Raw genomic sequence first — 12,869 nt, 5'->3', positions numbered from 1 at the left:
AGAATGAGCTAAGAATTTAGGTGAGTTCCCAGGTGTATAGCCACAAAAATATAGTTAAATTCTTTGCTCATTTGTTATTACCATAGCAAAGATAGGTTATATATTATATGACTCTCTCCCAAATTCCATGTTTGCAAACCAACTAATAGAGTTTATTAAACATAGTGTATATGCTAAAGAGACAAGATTATCTGGAAATTGCTATCAGTAAGTCAATCATCCAGAGGAAATATTCCAGTTCCTTGGGACGGAGAAAAAAGTAATTATACAGCCATCACCATCTTTTCTCCTTTGTGGGAATAAGTTATAACATATTCAGATGCTGAATGAGTAGAACGATTTAATATTTGAAATGTATACATATACAAACACAGTTTTAAAATATCATTAAATGGAAATAAATACTATAACCAGTAAATAGAATACTTTTTCTTATTATTTTCAACATAACAAAGCTTTGGTTATAATTTTATTAAATTCTGAAAGAACATTTTATGTTGATGTTGTAATCCATACATGCATATACATCAATTTATCATAACTTCTAACATACCTTTGACCAAGTGCCAAATCTTTTTTATATTCATCATGAAGTCAATGGACTCTTATTAAATATTAGTTTATCCTAATATGATACATTAAAGAATCAATTCACTTTTGTGATATATTAAGACAATAACAAATTAGTATTTCATAATATCACTTGCAAAATCTATCTTTGACTAGCCATGGAAATACATAACTTTCTTTTTTTCTTTTCTTTCTTCCTTACTTCCTTTCCTTTTCCCTTCCCTTCCCTTCCCTTCTCCCTTTCCTTCCCTTCTCTTCCCTTCCCTTGCCTTTTCCCTGTTCTTCCCTTCCCTTCTCCCTTTCCTTCTTCCTTCCCTTCCCTTCTCCCTTTCCTTCTTCCTTCCCTTCCCTTCTCCCTTTCCTTCTTCCTTCCCTTCCCTTCTCCCTTCCTTTTTCCCTTCCCTTCCCTTCTCCGTTCCCTTTCCTTCTCCCTTTCCTTCTCCCTTTCCTTCCCTTCTCTTCCCTTCCCTTGCCTTTTCCCTTCCCTTCCCTTCTGCCTTCCCTTCTCCCTTCCCTTTCCTTCTCCCTTCACTTCTTCCTTCCCTTCCCTTCTCCCTTCCCTTTCCTTCTCCCTTCGCTTCTTCCTTTCCTTCCCTTCTCCCTTCCCTTCCCTTCTCCCTTCCCTTCCCTTTTCCCTCTTTCCTTCCCTCTTCCCTTTTCCCTTCCCTTCCCTTCCCTTTTCCTTCCTTTCTCTCTCTCTCTCTCTCTCTCTCTCTCTCTCTCTCTCTCTCTCTCTCTCTCTCTCTCTCTCTCTCTGACTTTCTTATTTAATTTTATTTGTAATTCTTTTTTTACACTCCAATATTCCATTCTCCACCCCTCCCCTCCCACCCTCGAACTGTTCTGCATTCTACACCTCCTCCCCACCATACCCTGTCTCCACATGGATGCCCCCACCCTCAACACCATCTGACCTCTAAACTTCCTGGAGCCGCCAGTCTCTTGAGGGTTAGGTACATCATCTCTGAATGAACATAGACCTGGAAGTCCTCTACTGTATATGTGTTGGTGTATGCTGTCTGTTTGGTGGTCCAGTGTTTGAAAGATCTTATGGGTGCAGATTAATTAGGACTGCTGGTCCTCCTATAGGATCACTCTTCTCATCAAATTCTTTCAACCTTCCCTAATTCAAAACAGGAGTTAGCTGCTTCTGTGCACTGGCTGGGTGCAAATGTCTGCATCTGACTCTTTCAGCTGCTTGTTGGGTCTTTCAGAGGGCAGTCATGATGGATCCCTTTTTGTAAGCGTTCCATATGCTCAGTAATAGTGTCAGGCCTTGGGACCTCCCCTGGACCTGGATCCCACTTTGGGCCTGTCACTGGATCTTCTTTTCCTCAGGCTCCTCTCCATTTCCATCCCTGTAATTCTTTCAGATGGAAACAATTGTGGGTAATAGTATTCTTCTAATACAGTGGTTCTCAACCTTCCTAATGCTGAGTTACTTTAATACATTTTCTCATGTTGTGGTTACCTTCCAAGCATAAAATTATGTCTTCATAAATGCAATTTTGCTACTATTATGAATCATAATGTGAATGTCTTATATGTAGTATATTTGATATGCAACCCTTGTGAAATGATCCTTTGACACTCAATGGGGTCGTGACACACAGGTTGAGAAACATAATATATTTAGCTCTCTTTTCTGTTTAGTGATTAGAACACAACATCATGTTGGACCATTATTTTGCTGACTGTTCAGTACATTCAGATATCATCATAAGCCACTATTTTATAAGTGCCAGAAGAAACAGACCCACTCTCAGCATCCAGGCTCTTACACCTAGTGTTCAGTTACAGAATGAATCTAATGCTCTTGCTGGGGATGCTAACACCATTTCTGAAGGTCGGGCTAGAGTCAGCTTTGTAAAGATTACAGAGCAGACAGACTTACTGCGTGCTACATAAAAATGGATGTTTCCAAACTCACCAGCCCACTGCAATGCAAAACCTCTGAGTGAGCTATAGTCTCACTAGCTATAGTCTTTATAGTGAGCTGAGTCTCCAGTTTCCCTTGTGTGGGGCTTGAAAATGAAGAAGCAGAGAAAACATAGTATTCAACTTCTTTAGTGCTCTGAGTAATAAATCATTTGTCTTCAACCTGGAAGTCTGAAACTTTCTGCCAGAATTTATGAAGTGGTAACAGAAAAAGTCACAAGATACAATCAAAGGACATACCAGACAGAGAGGCACTGAATGCATCATTTGCCCAACTGCTCTGCTTCTCCTGTCTTTTACATATACCTAGGGACACATATTATTGTAAAGAATGTCATTTTCATTTTATTCTCCTTTCATAGAAAAGTTCAAATGATGTGTAGGTCAATCTTTCCACAAAATGAGAAAATTATATGGATGTTACATCATAGCTTTCTAATGATTTCCCTGTTGTGTGTTCTTCACTAACACACCTTGTCCAGGATAAACACTTCATGTTCAGTGCCTCTTCACAATGTCTTTAGCCTTAGAAACCAATTAATAGTACTGTGATAAATCAAACCAAGAGGAAAACTAATAAAGAAAAAGATATAATATATTTTATGGGTGTTTTTGTTTGTGTTTTTTATTTTTTGTTGTTGTTGTTTGTTTTCAAGACAGGGTTTCTCTGTGTAGCTCCAGCTGTCCTGGAACTCACTCTGAAGACCAGGCTGTCCTCAAACTCAGAAATCCGCCCGTCTCTGCCTCCCAAGTGCTGGGATTAAAGGAGTGCACGACCACTGCCTGGCTGTTCTTTTGTTTATAGATATTATTTTGGAGGGAGGACTTGGCTTCCTAAATATTTCTGATGTTCTAATAACTTCTGATTCCATTTAGCACATTTCAGATATTAGTATTCTTGCATGCTATAATAAGTCTACCTTTTAAAATTTACTAATGAATGGGTGCAAAATTCTACTTGATACTTTCATAGGGAAGATCTTATTCACAGCTATTGAATATAAAAATCTCTAAATACAATTTATCAGAGTAGAAGTCTAATAAATAATAATCTCAAGGTTTCGGCAATTTTAATTATGTAATTAGTTACACGGAAGCAATCACAGTGTATCCATAAAAATGATGTCCCTCTCTAATAATCATTTAATGTTTTATTAATAAAAACTTAATAATGAATAATGTCTAAATGTTAAAAACACACTACTGATCCTTAATTGAGAAATGCTTTTTCAAATTATGAAAAAAATTATTAAGCTTTACTAACGTAAGTACACAGACTATGGGGAGGACAGATTTTATTGTCCATTTGTAGTTCAATTACCACTTTATCCCTTGTTTAGCTTATAAATGTAAAAACATTACTAAAGATTACAATTATATGAACTATGTAACCACACAATTCCAGGGGTTCATGCTACTTTAGTTTAAAAATTTTTAGACATTACCTTATGGACACCCATTTACTCAATAAAATGTATCAGTACAGTAATAGGTAGGAAGCATAATAACAGTTATGTGGGTAATAATTTGTGAGATTATAACTTCTAACATTGATATAAATGTTAATTATTTTAGAGGAGCCTTATTTAATAATCAAACTACTTATATACCTTATGTAAAAATTATATTAAAAGTACATTATGATAATAAATAAAAGAGTTAATAAAAGAAATCTCTAGATGTCCAGTCGACTTATACGAACTGTGTAAAGTCAAATTATATAGAGAGAATGTCATCTGGAACTCGAATACACAATATAAGAAAGTTTAGTGAATGGCCAATATCTAAAAAAAAACATAAATAAATAAATCAGTGATCCGTCATGGAATGAATATCTTTTGAAATCTTTCTTGCAAAAGAATGTCTTCGATGCACTGGAAAATTGCTGAAATAAGGATTCTCTTCAGGTGGTCAGAAATTCTGTATAAAAACAGGGATGTGCTCAGCTGGTTATAACAAGCCAAGCGTTATCATATTCTGGAAGACGGTGCTGGAAGTAACTCCAATTTCATGACTGAATATGTAGCAGATACGCAGGAAAAAATGCAGATATAAAATAATATTCAGTTTGCCCAAATTAGTCCACCAAAATCTCAAAAATCTCATGTTAGAAGGAGCAGTCATTTACCAAAAAAGAAAAAACAAAAACAAAACAAAATAAAGAAAAATTGTAGAGAATCAATAAAATGATAATGATTAAAGAAACTATTTCACAAAGGATGCAACCAAAGTCATTTCGAAGGTATGAGACAAAGCTATCTCTTCTTTATTTCCCCCTGTACTCCTACTTTTGTGAGAAAATTGACTAAAACAGTGAACATCATGGAAAATGATGTTATCATACATATATGCATAAATGTGACGTACACGCCTTCCAATCATGTGAAACAGACTGCAGAGGAAGGGCTTGTAAATTGTGAGCTGTTAACCAATTAGCAGCTGAGTTATGATGAAGTGTAGAAATCACAGGAGGAACACAGTAGTGCCTAAGTTTTGTCCTATAAAGTACTCAGTAATATAAAAATACTTTTATCTCAATGAGTACAGCCAAAACTGTGTACAATGCTTATTATGAACATTTTTCATGCATGTCTCTACATATCTGAATGACCAATATATCAAGAGATTAATTCTAATGCACTTGTCACTTCTCCATCGGTGGAGATTTGACTTCTCAAGCTGACCTTTGAATAGTCTTCCCCCCGCCTTTCTCTCTCTCTCTCTCTCTCTCTCTCTCTCTCTCTCTCTCTCTCTCTCTCTCTCACACACACACACACACACACACACACACACACAAATGGGGGGGGGGATTTCACATAAAAAATATGAAAATAAAATGAGTTGTTTTTTGGTTTTGATTTTGTGATTGTTTTTGCTTTATTTTGTTTTGTTCGTTTTGTTTTTGACACAGGGTCTTCCTACCTAACCCTGGCTAGCCTGGAACTTGCTAAATTAAAAGCAGACTAGTCTCAAACTCAGAAATGCACCTGTCACTGTGTCCTCTTCAGTGCTGGTATCTTGCCCAGAGGTTACCACTCTCTTAATTCCATTTCAGATGCTTAAAAGCAGGATTTTGCTCCATTCTACTTTGTAGCACCTTTTTTTTTTTTAATTCTTGAACCATAGGCTTTGTATTTCTCCTTTCTCAGTTTGCTATATCTGATCAAAACACTCTTTAGAAGAGTGAACCACAGGACTCAGTCTATGCTGGCTTTTTTTTTTTTTTTTTTTTTTTTAAGATTCCTTTGTCAATACAATTAAACTGAATCTTTTCACTTCAGGCTCAGGCAGACTCTTTAGACAAAAACAAAAAGCAGCCATATTTTCCACCAAATACCCCAAGAACAATCTCCAGGCAACATACTAAAATTTGTCTCTTGAAACCTCTTGATCCCCACAGATTAAATGACCCTCAACGCCACTGTCTTCTGTGTCTCAACTAGCATGGGCCAATTAGCCCTACTTAAAACATTCCATTGTACTCTAAAGTCCCAACACCCACATTCCTCCAAACATAAGCATGCTCCGCCTAGCATATCAATATCCCAGTTCATGGTACCAACTTCTATCTTAAGGTTTTATTGCTGTGAAAAGACATCATGACCAATGCAACTCTTATAAGAGCATACATTTAAATGGGGCTGGCTTACAGTTTCAGAGATTCAGACCATTATCATGATGGCCGGAAGCATGGCAATGTGCAGGCAGACATGGGGCTGGAAACAGACAGGAGGAGACTATAGTCCTCAGGCACAGGAGGAGTAGGCTCTGATTCTACTCTGGGTAGGCTAGGAGACCTCAAAGCCGACCCCTATAGTGACATATTTCCTCCAACAAGACCACACCTTCTCAAACAGGACAACACTTCCTAATAGTGTCATTCCCCGTGGACCAAGCATTCAAACACGAGAGTCTATGAGGCCCAAACTTTTTCAAACCATCACAACTGCCAAACCCAGCACAAGAAAAAATATTTACTGAAGAAAAGACATGGTCTCTTTGCAACACAGACTGTTTCCAGGCTGTTCTGTTTCCAAGTTTCTGACACCACATTCATTCTGAATTTTCTAATTAAAAGGAAAAAAATTAGAAATATTTTCAAATAGTTAAATGTATTTCATTGTGAACTTTTTGTTTTCCTTTTTAAGTGGTATTTTATTTATTTACATTTCAAATGTTTCCCCACCTTACTGGTTTCCCCTCCACAAACCCCCTATGCCATCCTCCTCCCCCTGCTTCTATATGTGTCCCCATCCACCTTCCCCCTGCCTCACCACCCTAGAATTCCCATGTGCTGGGGCAGAGTCTCCACAGGACCAAGGGCCTCTCCTCCTATTGATTCCAGATAAGGCCATTCTCTGCTCCATATGCAGCTGGAGCCCTGGGTCGCTCCATGTGGACTCTTTGGTTGGTGGTTTAGTGAACTTTAACTCTGCATTTCTGTTAGTGAGGGAGGTATATCCAGATAGTCGCTATGACCAAGGTACTTGGGATGGATAAATATTATTCTCTACTTGACTAGATCTGGAATCAACTAAGAGATAAGATCTGAACAACTCTGTGGGGGCTATCTCTAGAAAGATCTAACTGCAGAGGGAAAACTCTCCTAGAGCTAGTACGATCTTTACTGGTCACCAAGAGCAGGGGTCAGAGAGAAAGGCAGAATGGATGGCTTCCTTGCCTTCACACTTTTGCTGATGAACATGGTTATCCTACTATTGCTGTGGATGATAACCTCCAGCTTCTTCCAGTTCTAACAATGGATTTGAAATCAGTGACTCCACCAGGAAACCCCCACATCTTCAGCACTAGATTGGAACTGATGAACTATCTAGCTTCACAGATTGAGCAGTTACCAGGGTTTCAAATTTACCACCATGAAGATATCCATTATGGTACTACTCAGCTCTTACTGTATAAGCCATCTCATAAAACCCTTAGTATATTTGTAATATTATTGTTTCTAGTCACCTAGAAAATTTTGACTAATGAACACTTCTTGAATCTTTTTTTTTAATTGTAAAAACTCATTGGTTATTTTATATAACCTAGGGTTATATTTGAGCCATAATGATATGAATGTTATTTGTATACTGAGCTTCTTTGAGTACTAAATAAACATGGCTGTTATTTTAAAAACAAAACAAAACAAAAAAGTAGGTTTTTCATAGTTTTATACTGATATCAAGGTTCATATATTTTCTCATTTAAGTTCCTAAGTTACACTCATATAACCTTATGTAAGATATACAGATAAAACATATGCAGATATACAGATAAAATGCATACAGATAAAAATATCCTCATCATATCCCTTATGAGTACAATGACAAAAAGATTTAGAGAAATGGATAAGAGATTAAGTGATTAGACTAAGCCCCCTGTATCTCGTGTTATGCAATAGTAGGTACTACACAGATGAAGGAATGATAGCCTGGCCAGTGGCTTAGCTACAAAAGGAGTAATTGTATGACATTTATAAAATAACAAGAGAATATATAAACGGGATTGCTCATTTTGAAACAAGCTCTGACAATTTAGTTTTCTTTCTTTGATGAAAAATTTAAAAGAAAAGAAAGATTTGTTGCCCAACTTGGATGCATAAGAATTTGTGTACAGACAGTTAAAATACTTTACTAACCAAATCAAAGAACTTCATAGACTGAACATATTAGGCACAAAACTAATCTATAATGTGATACTATCACTGTAAGATCACAAAAATTATACCAAACATTAGGATAAAGAACACCCCCATATAGGACAAGAACAGATTATTTTCTGAGACAAGACATTCAGTTCTTTGCCTTTGTCTTAACACAAATTCTAGAACTAGACATAAAAGCCTCATCTCTATTATACAGGAGAAAGAAACTGCAGAATACTGACAAAGGAAATGAATGGAAAGCGGTAGTTGTTTCTTCTAAAAGCAGGCCCTTACTTACAATGGTTTAGAAAGACAGATGTTTTCTTCCTATAAAAATAATTACTCTCCCCCAAGGCTTACACCCAGTTCCCAATTCTTTTAACCCAGATAATAAGTATTAGAACTACATTTTTTTTCCTATCTCTGCTTTTCCACTGAGACAAATATTTAAGAAATAAAGAGACAACTGAGCAGAACTGATAAAATGCTTGCCTCCTTTCAAGAACATTACCTGAACAAAAGCCTTAAAAAAGGGAGGCTACTACAAAAAGAGAAAATCCGAATGGATTATTAGAGATTTGGGAATCGAGTATTGAAAACGATATCCCTGAGCAAGTGAGGAGAAGTACGCCTCTGTCAAAAGGAAGGGAGCAATGCTGAGCCGCTGTAATCAGCTGAAGATTGATTGGGTGTCTTGGGCCACAAAACAAATGAATCATCTATGATATAAAAACAAAGGATTTAAGCATGTAAGATATTACAGGATCAATATAGTAATAAAAGAAGAAAAAAGCCAAGAGAGGGGAGATGTAAAAAAAATCAGTGAGTTTTCATTAATGAAAAAGTGAGTTTCAAAGAGGTTCATCCGTGTGCAGTGAAGGCTGCAATTCTATTAAGTAAACACAGTTGTAATCCGGTAGGAAGCCAATACAAAACCTACGTCATACACTCAGAAGGAAAAGGAAGGACCGTGCCATACCATGGACCAGTTAAAATTTTCGGAAAACGTTTTATTAAGTGTCATTATAAAAGGCTATTTCATGATAAATTGAATCAATTGAGGAATGAATATGATTCTTAAGCAATCACTCTAAGTGCTATTTCATTAAAATAAAATTCAGGTGTAGGGAATGATTCACCCTCCGGGGGTAGGGAGGAAACAGAGAAAGAAAGAGAGAGGTCCCAAAAGCCATCTACTGATCCGAAATTCTAAGATTTACAAGCTAAGAAATCATTTAATTGCATATTTAATGTACACTAAGATATATTCCTCAAGAGTAGTTAATGACTATAAGGAAATTAGCTAATGGTGGAAATTCTGGATTCTGGGCACTCATAAATTCCTTACAAATAAAAGTCTCAAAACACTAGGTTTTGATACTGTCAGTATTCTCTTATCCTCTATAGAAAAAAAAATCTATATTTTGTGTCAGATACAAGTGGTATTTTGTCAGATACAAGTAGTATCTGTAAATAGGTGTATATAAACAAGGATAGAGAAATTATTATAGACATAAAGTGTGAATGGAAAAAATATTTCATATGGCAGGAAGCAATGACTATGTGGTTTAAGATGTGACTTGAGGACACCTGATGCCCTCTTGTCAATTGATTTCTGTATACATTTCCTTGTGGCTACAAAGGATTATTAAGAACTGAAGTGACCCTTTAATAATGGGCTCGGGCACCGGTGGCTGTAACAATGAAGATGCGAAGAAGCAGTGATCAATACGAGGATGATCAGTGTACAGTTATTCACTTGAAACCTTTCTCACCCAGCTATGCTCAAATCACCAAATTCCTCTGCGTTGCTGGGATAGGTAGGAAAGACACACAACAGCAATTTTAATGTTGTTCTCCAAAATGATCTTTCTTTCACTTTTTTCCCTATTTATGATAAACTGATTCACAGGGGAGAAATTTAATATTATTATTACATTATATTATTGATTCGAGAAAACATCATGATTAGTAAAAGAAGCAGGAGGGAGGGAAAAGAGAGATGGAGAGAGAGAAAAGACAGAGAGAGAGAGACAGAAAGAGAAAAGAGAATGAGAGAAATACATTTAAACTTGAAGAGGTTAAACAATAATTTTGACATTTAACATACACTTAGCGGTGGTATTCAATAAAGCTTCAATTTAAATATAATTGTCTAAAACATAAAAAAGGTGGAACAACATGTATTATTCCATAAGCAAAAGTTTACACCCTATATACGTACCTTTATTTATTATAACTTGAGGGCATACTTAGTGAAAGTGCTAAGATTGCTATGAAACGTGAGCAAAAATAATAACTGACTAAGTCACAAAATGTAACTTCTTCCTGTTCTTTTCTGACATATTGTTAAAAGATCAACTGTTACATAAAAGCTAGCTTGACAAAACTAGAGGATGGCCTAGAGAGCTGGCTAAGTGGTTAGGACTTCTAGCCGCTCTTCCAGAGGACCAGCGTTTGGCTCTCAGTGCCTGGAGTTACCTAGCTCTGAAGGAGCACAAGCCCCCTCTTGCAGCCTTCACAGGCAACAGCATTGTGTGTACATAGTGACACACAAAACCACACAGGCATCCACACAATTTAAAGATAAATCTGTCAGAAAGAAAAGAGAAAAATAGATGCCTATGTAACCGACAGCAGGAAAAAAAAAAAAAAACCAACCTAAAAACATGGCTTATATTTTTTAAAACGTCATATTTCTACAGTACAATAGAAGGCTGCATTCAGTTCCTCAGACTTTGAATCACATTTAATATATGAGGAACACAGTGAGGGATGAAAGAAGAGAAGATCATAAAACAAATTTAAGATATTTGCAGTACATGAATACAAAGAGAAAACATCATAATTAGAAAGTATTTCTAGGAAATGCAGTTAGTAAACAGAAATATTTTATAGCATCTAACTGTCTAGATGCCTCTGAATTACCTACATAAGAAGTAAAAAGAGAAAAGAAAAATTCAAATTAAATTACTACTACTACTACTACTACTACTACTAAAACAAAACTATTTCCTTCCAGTATTTTAGCTATCAATTGATTCATAATTTTTATTAAGTTATAACAAGTAATGCCTTGTCACCAAGCAAATGCCCAGGACCTCTGAAGAGAGAATACAGTAGCAGAGACAATAAATACTGTAGAAGACAGATTACAAAGCTTGGAATACCATTTTCCCACTCCCTGGAATGTTGGCCTCATAGTAGGTCCTAAGGAAAATCCAGAAGAAGAGAATTCGTAAATTAATTACATAATACAGACCTCCATCTCTTTAACCCAGGAACCTTGAATGGTGCTTAATCTGACAAAATGCTATCTTCTTAGGCACAGAATGGGAAAAAGAAAACAAAAAACAACAACAACAAAAAAAACCATCTAGTCGGTGAAAATGGAGTAGCTCACAGAGTCTGTAGTTTCTATACACACTCTCCTATACTTGAGTACATACACAGTCAGAATCAGCTTTTTTTTTTTTTGCCAAAAATAACCACAAAATTCCTTCCTTCCAAGCATGTGTCTTCAAAGTCCAAGTTCAAAAATATATGTATATTCTATCAACAGACTTTCAAAGAATATTGTGTAAAAAATATAACAGATGTTGAGAACAAACACAAGCTCTCAGTCAGCAGAAAGGATGGAGAACAGAGGCTGTAAACCTCAGCAAATGACCGCCCTAGAGAAGAACAAACCCAGCTACCCCACTCAAAGCTCATGATCAAAGCAAGTCTAAGAGGAGTGGCAGAAAATGCAGCCTCACAAGAAGAAATGCTAAAAGCAATATGGATTACAGAACCAAAGAACATAAAGAGTATAAAGTCATTTTGGCAATTTGGCAGGCAAGGATAGAAAATTAAAGTGCAGAGGACAGGAAGTGGCAGAGGCCAAAAGTGTTTCTGTACAGCCCCACCAACCTACATGGACTTGCAATATGTCTTTGGAAACAGAAAATATATTATTTATAACCTAACCATACTGTTGCAATAATTATTGGTTTAGGCATATGTTCCCCTCTAGAAAGTTGATGCTGTCCAGGTGAGAAATGAGGTTAGTAGGATTACAGATGCTCCTACGAGACAAATGACGGAATAACTGTGCTTCCAACTGCTTTTAGTATCAATCAAATACTCATGTAAACTGTCCAAAGTAAAATTGTCTATTCCCCAGTTATAGAGTTCTGTAAGGTAATGGTGACTGTGGTCTTCCTTTTCCAAGTATCAAACGTATCCTTCAAGGACTGGTGCGGGCACTCATAAGAACGGAGAAGTATAAAAAGTACTGTCTGTAATCACCAATGCAAAACATTGCAAACCATCATTTCATTACTGCTACCGCTCCAAGTCAGTCCCCTTGACTGCTTATAAATGGGACATCAGTCAGTGACAAAGAATTAATCGGCCATCACAAGCTAACCATATTTAGCATGATGATGCAGTGAATCTACTGTGATACAAATATGGAAATAGTATTGTCAGAGGGCAAAAAAAAAACCCATTATACTATATAATCTTCAATCTGTATTATAGCATCATAACATTATAGTGTATATGCAAAGAATGTACTTTAAAATTCAGAAAAAATCGCAACCATGTTTCAAAATAGTCACATGGAGTCTCCTGATTGTTACATTTATTCCCTTTCTCTAGGCTGACATAGAGTTTGCAATCTCATAAGGAGGCTTATTTCTGAGTAGATTCTGAAAGGAATTTATGAAGA

The 12,869-nt window shown here is 36.4% G+C and overlaps 1 protein-coding gene across 1 annotated transcript in view; it reads right to left on the bottom strand.

The window, feature by feature from the left end:
* The window catches only part of Gbe1 (1,4-alpha-glucan branching enzyme 1), a 240,595-nt gene that overhangs the window by 126,869 nt on the left and 100,857 nt on the right, over positions 1–12,869 (bottom strand). The window lies entirely within an intron of this gene.

Source organism: Mus caroli, unplaced genomic scaffold, assembly GCF_978045245.1.
Source record: "Mus caroli unplaced genomic scaffold, Mus_caroli_1 scaffold_17, whole genome shotgun sequence".
Lineage (NCBI taxonomy): Eukaryota > Metazoa > Chordata > Mammalia > Rodentia > Muridae > Mus > Mus caroli.
This window is presented reverse-complemented; position numbering and strand designations above follow the sequence as displayed.